The 10,269-nt window shown below is 38.2% G+C and overlaps 1 non-coding gene across 1 annotated transcript; it reads left to right on the plus strand.

The window, feature by feature from the left end:
• Positions 1-554: 554 nt before the first annotated feature.
• On the plus strand, positions 555-661 carry LOC141716415 (small nucleolar RNA R71). Its single transcript, XR_012573126.1, has one exon. It is a non-coding gene; the product is annotated as a small nucleolar RNA R71 (small nucleolar RNA).
• The last annotated feature ends 9,608 nt before the right edge of the window (positions 662-10,269 follow it).

Genomic DNA, 10,269 nt, shown 5'->3' on the forward strand with positions numbered 1-10,269 from the left:
TGCATATTGCGGTTGCTGAAAACCAGGGTGTTGTACTGCTTAACTGGATATTGCTGATAAGGCTGTTGAACCACATTCTGAGTGTTGCTCCAACTGAAATATTTGGGATGATAGGTGGCTGGCACTGGTGATTGCAGTTGTTGGGATGATAGGTGGCTGGCACTGGTTGCTGCAATCGCTGGAAGTTGCTCACAAACTGAGCTGATTCACTAGAAATTGTGCACTGATCAGTCTCGTGGGCAACAACACAAAGCTCACAGACACTAGCGATTTGATTAACTCCATAATTAGCCAAAATGTCCACCTTCATGGTCAAAGCTTTAAGTTGGGCAGCGATAACAATTGCTGCGTCTAACTCCAGAATTCCTGCGACTTTTCCCTGAGTCAACCTTTGGGAAGGATTCTGGTACTCATTAGCAGCCATCAGTTTAATAAGTTCATAAGCTTCATCGTAGCTTTTAGCCCACAAGGCTCCTCCTAATGCTACATCAAGCATGGGTGTAGAAGTAGCACCCAATTCATTGTAGAAACAGTTGATAATCATCCAATCAGGCATGCCATGGTGTAGGCACTTCCTTAGCATCTCCTTATATTGATCCCAAGCCTCACACAGAGATTCTCCAGTTTGCTGAGCAAACTGAGTAAGAGCATTCCTGATTACAGTAGTCTTTTCCATGGAGAATAATTTAGCAGAAACTTTTGAGCAAGATCCTCCCAAGTGGTGATAGACCCTGCTGGTAGAGAGTGTGACCAACACTTAGCTTTTTCCCTTAGAGAGAATGGAAAGAGGCGTAGCTTTATAGCATCTTCAGTCACATCATTAAACTTGAAGGTGTCGCAGATCTCGATGAAATCCCTGATGTGCATGTTGGGGTCTTCAGTAGGAGAACCCCCAAACTGAATTGAGTTCTATATCATCTAAATTGTGCTTGACTTGATCTCAAAAGTATTAGCCCTGATGGCTGGTCTGATGATGCTTGACTGAATGTCATTAATCTTAGGCTGAGAATAGTCCATCAAAGCCTTCAGTTTTTCCGCTTGATCACCCATCTCTACTGAAGCTGGTTTTTCAACTTTCTCTTCTTCTTCTACCTTCTTTTCTTCCTCTAAAACTTCCTTACGAACTACCACAAGTTCTTACTCAGCTTTATCCAGTGTTCTCTTACGAGTGCACGAACATGTGACGGCCTCAACCCCGGGGTCAGGAGTTAACGTCACTAATCACCACATAATTCAAATTATTAATAATATAACTACGACCCCTTTACCAAGAACTTTTCCAGGTTTAAGTATGACTTAGGTTGCATTTAATATAAAACCAACCTATAACAATGATTTGAACAATACTATCTTAATACAGCAACTCAACAGACCATCTTTGGTCCAACACAAGTACCTCAGAGGAGCCTGACACGAAAGAAACTGGAACTCTGCCCTGACTACCGCGGAAGAATCTACTAGGCATCTGCAATACATATATAAAACATTCTGTAAGGGTGACCAATCAATTGCTCAACAGTACCATTATATGAATAACAAGTAAAAATGATTTAAAGTAAAGCAGTTATAGGAACAGAATTCATAACTTGTTAGAAACATGTAAAATAGGTATAAACTGGATATCAAAACTAGCATGCTCTGTAAAACAAAATCAACTGTCGTGTGCTGTGCATAAATACCAGAGTTCAATTTTAGCATGCTATTTTCATTTTCAAACCTTCCGTTCCATTACAGGAACCATAGAACCATTTGTCCCGTTACGGGGACCCAAAATCATTTATTCCGTTACTGGAACCTCAATCACTTGTTCCGTTACTTGAACCACAAAATCATCTGTTCCGTTATAGGAATCACTAAATCACAATAAGATATGTATTGGATTTTATCTATGGATGGCTGATCAGGCCTCCACACAAATTATCTAGGATAGTTGGCCGGATTATCACACAAAATGTCTAGGAAAGCTGATCGGGCTTTCATACAAAATCACCGGATCCGCAGAGACTAGCTAGGTCTCTGATTAACTATTCTGGACTAATCAGTTATGTAATGCGGACAACCGAATTAGCCACTTACGCAATGTTATCCAATATCTGATTCATTTTATCCAGTTTCAAAATCATTTTTACCTATCTCTTGTTAAAATCAATTCTGTCACAACACACTATTCAAAACCTCTTTTCCATTTTTAATCACACTTTAGAGATAGGTATTTTCAGAAGTTACTTTTGCCTAAAAACACATATTTAACAACATTTTCAAACACAGGGGATACGTAACTTAAAATGTTTCTGTTCCTGTTCAAAACTAAAAGAACATTTCATTCATATATACTGAACCATAAAAGAATGGTCAGGGGTACTTGCCTTACAGAGCTTTACAACTATTACTGATCGACTCTGAGCCGACTCGGATGCTCAGGCGTTAACGTTTAACCACTAGATCACCTTGGATTCGACTTCAACACTCAGGTTCTTTGGTTGAAATCCTATTGAGCTCGTCGACTGTCCACTAGGTTATCCTTAGTCCAACGTCCACTTTCGGTTTCCCGACTGGAACCTACAGGGTCGAAATACTCTATGTAAGATGTCAAGCACCAATGCTACCCAAATGATAACAATCCCAACTCATACTTATATGTACTATTATAATACAATAACACACACAACAGTCAGGGTTCACATTCTTGAGAAATCGGTTTGGTGTTCGTTTTCAGAAAATACGCATACTCGTCATTTTACGAAATTAGGGTTACTGGGTTTTGACAGAACATTCATCACAACAGACAATCAAGTTCATATAAAGTATATATATATATATATATATATATATATATATATATATATATTCTTATAAAGTATATATATTAGAGTCCCTGGACAGCCAAATAGGTTATATAATATATGTATAAATTATAGGATATTATGCGAGAGAATTGGTTAAGCGGATCTATCATTAATACTCCTCTTATATATATCTATGTATTGTCTGTCAGCAAAGGGCGCATTCCTCATCATCCTCTGGGCTGACTGACACAATTACTTTCTCTGTGTATACTGAGTTGAGGCGCGAGTTCGACATACTTCAGGGCAAGTACGACTGACTGTTAGACCGATTGAAGAACGTGTATCCGGACAACCGAAACTATGAAGGAAAGCCTAAGGAGCAGATGACTGCGAGACTTGAGACTTTGGTTCAGTACGTCAACGCTAAGCTTGATGAGATGCCATCACACCGAGACTGTACCAGCTAGTATATCATCCAGATGGTTGCAGACGAGCTCCAGAGTATTGTGAAGATGCTTCAAGAGGATAAGACTACCAAACCCCGTTCCGATGGAGTGGAGCCTTAGTTTTTTCCATTATCTACCTCTCATGTTGTTGTATTATTGGACTTTGTAGAATTCCCTGTTGTTTCCTTTAAATAAGCATGTTATTCCTAGATTCAGACTTTATTCTAATCTTGATGTACCTTGACCTTAAAATTTCAATTATTATGCACTACCGTTCTATTTGCTTTCAATTATTTTTACGCCTTTATATGTATCACCCTTATTGTTTAATTTGAAACCCGACCTCATATGTGAACAAGAATGCCATGTGACACCCTACCCTCGAATTTTCTTATTGTCCATACCTGTTTTGATATAACTTTTATTTCAGGATCATGCCACCGAAAAAGAAGAACCCAACAACCACATCTACCACATATCCTAATATTCTTCGATTACTGAAAACCTTACAACAACAAATAAATGATATAGCTCAACAATAAAGAACTCTTCAACAACAATTTAAAAACCAAGATAACTGTGATCCACACCAACCACCTGATCCACCAGTGCCATCTCGACAAGTTGTCACTTTCAAGGCTTTTCAGAATGTGAATCCACCTGCATTTCATGATACCACTGACCCAGTAATAGCCAACACATGGATTAAGGAAATGGAAAGAGCTTTTGAATTGGTACAGTTAGGGGATGATCAGAAGACACCATATGCCACTTACTTCCTGAAGGGCGAAGTCATTTATTGGTGGGATTCAGTGAAAGCTATGGAGGCAAATCAACAAGTTTCTTGGGAAAGGTTTAAGAAGTTATTTTTGGAAAAGTATTACCCTAAGTACATGCAGAATAAGATGGAGCTTAAATTTCTTGAATTGAAGCAAGGGAGTATGACTGTACTGGAGTATGAGAAGAAGTTTATAGAGCTGTCAAGGTTTGTGATAAAGTATACCAACGGTGAGGAGGAAAAAGCAAAGAGATTCCAACAAGGGTTAGAGTCTTCAATCAGAGATAGAGTGGCTATGTTTGAGCTTGATACTTATGTAGGAGTAGTACAAAAAGATGCTCTGACTGAGAGTAATGGGATGCAGTCAAGGAAGGAAATGGATAACAAGAAGAGAAAGGTTCCATTTTATTGAGAAAAGTCTGAAGCTAGAAGCTCACAAGACAGGAGTATGAAAAGGATTGGATTCCATAAAGACGGAAATTTTCAAAAGAAGGGAAATTTAAATAAAAGACAAGAATCAAGGGGGAACAACATGGTGAGCCAAGGGCAAGTTGGAGAAAATAGATTTCAGAGATCAGAATGCAAGCATTGTGGAAAAAGACACCCCGGAGTGCGTAATAAGCTGAACATGACATGCTATAGATGCAACCAGAAGGGACACTTGGCTAACAAGTGTAAGATGCCGAAGCCGGGAGTCACATGCTACAAGTGTGGAAAGACTAGACACATAGCTAGGGAGTGCAAGTCAACCGGACCAGTCAAAGCTTTGATGAATGTGGCAAGTACAAATGCAAGCATGCCCGCTGAGGTAATGGCATTACCCCCACCACCTACAACCACTTCACAAGCAACGGTAAGGACATTCGATTTAAAAATGAAGGACGCTGTTCAGAATTCTGAGGTGATAGCAGGTACACTTTTATTAAATAATGTCGAAGCTAAAGTATTGATTGATTCTGGAGCGACGGGATCTTTTATATCAGAAACTTTTGTTGATAAACTTCAATGTGATAAAATGGCTATGAACGAGGTAGTAAATGTGGTAATTGTGAATCAAGAGAAGATTCCTGTGAGTCAACTATGTCCTAAGTGTGAGATTGATATTTTGGGGCATAAATTTTCGGTCGACTTGATACTTTTCAAGTTGGGGGAGTTCGATATAATCTTAGGAATGGATTGGTTAGGGAAGAACAACGCTCAGATAAATTGTAGGATCCAAGAAGGTGTACTTAAAGATGGAGAGTGGAGAGAAAGTAGTATTTGAGGGAAAGAGGCAAGAGCGACTATTTTTACAATCGTTCAGGCTAAGAAATTGCTTAAGAAAGGTTGCGAGTCGTTCCTAGCTTATGTGGTAGATTCTGAAAAAGACAACCTCAGCATAGAAGATATTCCCGTAGTCAACGAATTTTCAGATGTGTTTTCAGACGAAATACCAGGTTTACCGCCAGATCGATAAATCGAGTTTAAGATCAACCTTGCTCCAGGAAGGGAACCAGTTTCGAAGGCCCCATATAGGATGGCACCAGCAGAAATGAAAGAGTTGGCGAGCCAACTACAAGAATTGTTGGACAAAGGAGTGATACGACCAAGTACGTCGCCATGTGGAGCACCTGTTCTGTTCGTAAAGAAGAAAGATGGAAGCATGAGGTTATGTATAGATTATTGGGAGTTGAATAAGATGACGATTAAGAACCGATACCCGCTACCAAGAATAGATGACCTATTTGATCATCTGAAAGGAGCAAAATGCTTTTCAAATATTGACTTAAGATCAGGATACCATCAATTAAAGATCAAAGAAGAAGACATCCCAAAGACAGCATTCAGGACAAGATACGGGCATTATGAATTCTTAGTAATGCCTTTTGGGTTGACTAATGCTTCGACAGCATTTATGGATCTGATGAACCGGGTATTTAAAAAGTATTTGGACAAGTTTGTAGTGGTATTCATTGACGACATTCTTATCTATTCAAAGTGGAAGAAGAACATAAGCAGCATCTATGGATAGCATTGGAGATACTCCGACAAGAGAAGTTGTATGCCAAGTTTTCTAAATTTGAGTTTTGGTTGAAAGAGGTTCAATTTTTGGGACGTGTTATTGGAAATGAAGGAGTTAAAGTAGATCCGGCAAAGATTGAGGCGATTATGAGTTGGGAGAGGCCAAAGATACCTACGGAAGTGCGAAGTTTTCTAGGATTGGCGGGATATTATAGAAGATTTGTCAAAGATTTCTCGAAAATCGCCACGCCATTGACTAAGTTTACTAGGAAGAATCAAAAGTTCGAATGGAATGCAGAATGTGAGGATAGCTTTCAAGAGTTGAAGCAGAGGTTGGTTACAGCTCCGGTGTTAGTATTACCAGACGATCAAGGAAACTTTGTGATTTTCAGTGATGCTTCACATAAAGGACTGGGCTGTGTGCTAATGCAACATAATAAGGTGATTACATATACGTCAAGACAGTTAAAACAACATGAATTAAAGTATCCTACGCATGACTTGGAATTAGCAACCATAGTATTTGCACTTAAGATTTGGAGACATTACCTTTATGGAGAAAAGTGTGAGATCTACACGGATCACAAGAGTTTAAAGTATATTTTCACTCAGAAGGAGCTCAACATGAGGCAAAGGAGATGGTTGGAATTGATTAAGGACTATGATTGTTCGATAAATTATCATCCAGGAAAGGCGAACATGGTAGTCGATGCTTTAAGTAGGAAGGAAATATTGAATATGATAGCAATATCAAAGGAATTGTCTAAAGAGATTAAGAGATTTGAATTGGAACTTTGTAATTGGGGAATAGTTGAAGAAGTTTGTCATACTATGACTTTCCAGCCAACATTATTGGGGAAGATAAAGAAATGTCAGGAAGAAGTAATGAAGCAGGAGAGTAATCAGCGAACCGGAGAAGAGATTGGTACTCAAAGGGATGAGCAAGGTATACAAAGGTTCTCCTCAAGAATTTGGATCCCTCATGTACCTGAATTGAAGAATGAGATATTGCAAGAAGCCCACAATTCAAGATTTTTAATCCATCCTGGGAAGCACCAAGATGTATCACGACTTGAAGCAGAACTTTTGGTGGCCAAATATGAAGCGAGAAGTGGCAGAATGGGTTGCGAAGTGTTATACTTGTCAGAAAGTGAAGGCAAAACATCAAAGACCAAACAGATTAATTCAGCCCCTAAAGATTCCAGAATGGAAGTGGGAAAACATCGCTATGGACTTTATAGTGGGACTATCGCGAATGAAATTCGGACATGACGCTATATGGGTTATAGTCGATCGCCTTACAAAGTCGGCGCATTTTCTTCCAATTAATGAGAAGTCTTCATTGGACAGATTGGCCCATCTGTATGTGCGTGAAATTATATTAAGATATGGTGTACCCGTATCGATAGTTTCTGACAGAGATCCCCGATTTAACTCGAGATTCTGGAAGCAATTTCAAGAAAGTCTTGGAACAAAGTTAAACATGGGTACGGCGTATCATCCGCAGATAGACGGTCAAAGCAAAAAGACAATTCAAACAATCGAAGACATGTTGCGCAGTTGTGCAATTGAATTTGTGGGAAGTTGGGACGACCACCTGCCATTGGTAGAATTCTCCTATAACAACAGCTATCACTCCAGTATTGGCATGCCACCATATGAAGCTTTATACGGACGGAAATGCAGATCACCAACTATTTGGGATGAAGTGGGAGAAGGAAAGATTCTAGGCCCAGAATTGGTATAACAATTGCATGAGACAGTCAAATTAATTCAGAAGAGGTTACTTGCTGCTCAAGATAGGCAAAGAAAGTATATGTATCCAGCACGTAAGGATGTCAGATTCCAAGTGGGTGAAGCTGTTTTGCTGAAAGTGTCATCGAGGAAAGGATTATCTAGATTTGGCAAGAAAGGGAAGTTAGCGCCTAGATATATTAGTCCTTTTGAAATTTTGAGTCAAGTGGGGAAGGTGGATTATGAGTTAGCCTTACCGCCTCAGTATCAGCATGTGAATAATGTGTCTCATGTGTCATTACTTAAGAAGTACAATCCTGATGCCAACCATGTGATATAATATGAACCTATAGAAATTCAGGAAGACCTGTCATTTATGGAGCAACCTGTCAAAATACTCGACTGGCAAGCAAAGAGTCTTAAAAATAAGTCGGTGAAGTTAGTAAAAGTACTTTGGAGGAACCCCAAGGTCGAAGAGTCAACTTGGGAGTTAGAGTCTAATATGCGTTACCAGTATCCTCATCTGTTCTCTTAGATTCTGAGGACAGAATCCTTTAAGGGGGGGATGTTACGACCGACATTTTGTGTAATATTAATTGTGAACTCTGTATAATATTAAAGTCGATTATAAATATACTTATTGATTGTACATTTGTGTGAATGTAATTTGCTGCATTATAAATTGCTTTATTTAAAATATGAATTTTTCGAAGCGAAAGTTTTATTAAGCTTTCTCTTATTTTTGAATTATAAAGAATATTCTTTACCATGGAAAATTATCTTTTAAAAATTATTTCATTCACAAATCACAAAATTGATTTCATAAAATTTTTAAAAATTCAAGTTATTTTATGGTACAATTTTTATAATTTTTGAATGTTTATTTTATTTTATAAAAGTAAATCTTTGAAAATTAGTTGTTTAGTAATTAGCAATTTACATGAATACCCTTGCATGCAAATACCCACCAATTCAACTTGAAGGGCTAAAAAGATAATTCCAACCCCACTAACTCTCATTTTACTAGCCAAATTACCTCTTTGTCCTTGCATGCAAATTTACCTAACTTATGCTAGAAGGTTACTCTTGTCAATTACTAATTCCACTCACATTTAGTCAAATCAAAAGCATAAAACAAGCACAAGTATCATGATCACTTCATTTTCACTCCACCACTTCACCCTCCCCTTTTCTCCTCCATCCCCCTCTCGGCTCCTCCCTCTCGGCCTTCCCATAGCCGAAGCCCCACCCCCTCTTTTTCTTCAATTTTCATTCAAGAATCTATCTTCTATTCAAGTAAATGTTACTTCCTCTATCTTGATCATTCATAATCCAAAAAGTTTAGAGTGAAAAACCTATGTTTTGACCTTGCATGGTGGTGTTTTGTTAAACTCAAAGTGAACACCTTTGATTCTTGTGAATCTAAGGTTTTCACCATGAGTTATATTATCATATGGATGAGAATGGCTAGACATGAGTGTGTTACACTTATGCAAATGTTGGTTTCACCCTAATCCATTCATCCATGACTTATTAGGAGCCGAATAGATGGTGTTTTGTTGCCTTGTTCAATTTTTGTGTGTTTTTGTGATAATAACATGAATTTTGGAGTAAAACCTTGATAAAACCCTTTGCATGCTAAGTGATCATATAGTTATAGTATATGTTAGGCTTGCATGTTGATTTTATGATAAAATTTATTATGGAAATCATATGATTTTGGCTTGTAAAATTCGAAGGCATGCATGCATGGAATTAACTCATGATTTTTGAAAGTTCTTGATCATTTGGATTGATAATTGTTAATAGGCTTTAATTTCAGTTGAGTTAAGATATTGATTTTGGATTTTTGCTCCTTGATATGTGATTTTAATTCGAATATATATATAAAGGATATAAGTTGTTGTTTTCGAAAAATTTGATGACTTGTAATTAGTGTAGTGTGCTAACTTTTATTTTTGCTATGCACCTTAGGTAAGGATGATCTCCAGGAAGCCAATATTGAGTGTAGGAGAGTTAGTTCAGTAGATTCCCTTGGTTGAGGTTTGGTTTGGGTTTTTTGTTAATGTTTGGTTGAGTTTGTCATGTAAGAATCATGGTGAAAGGAGAGCATTAGATTATGCTGAATATCAGTTTGGTACCATGAGGTTTAGAGTGAGATTTGACCTTGTCATTGTTGTGCACTTTGAGGCCCAAGTCACCAGAAGCTAGCACTAGGAGTATACATTAGGTTTTAGGTGTTTGTTAGAGGTTTGTAAGTCAGTTTGGTTAGGTGCACGAGTGGAAACACAAAATCTGTCCAGCAGGGGACAACTTTGTTACAACTTAGAAATGGGAAGTTTTGACCATGTCATAGGTAGGCCCTCATTAGCCCTGTTGGGCCTTAGTTAGAGGGATTGTCAGAGGAGTTTTTACAGCCATAGTTCATAGTATTTGAATTAGAATCATGTGTCATAAGATAGTTCAAATCAGAACCCTTTTCTGCCCAGAAAACAGGGGAAACGTGGACTTTAAGCTTAGGCCT

Source organism: Apium graveolens, chromosome 3 (genome assembly GCF_009905375.1).
Source record: "Apium graveolens cultivar Ventura chromosome 3, ASM990537v1, whole genome shotgun sequence".
NCBI lineage: Eukaryota > Viridiplantae > Streptophyta > Magnoliopsida > Apiales > Apiaceae > Apium > Apium graveolens.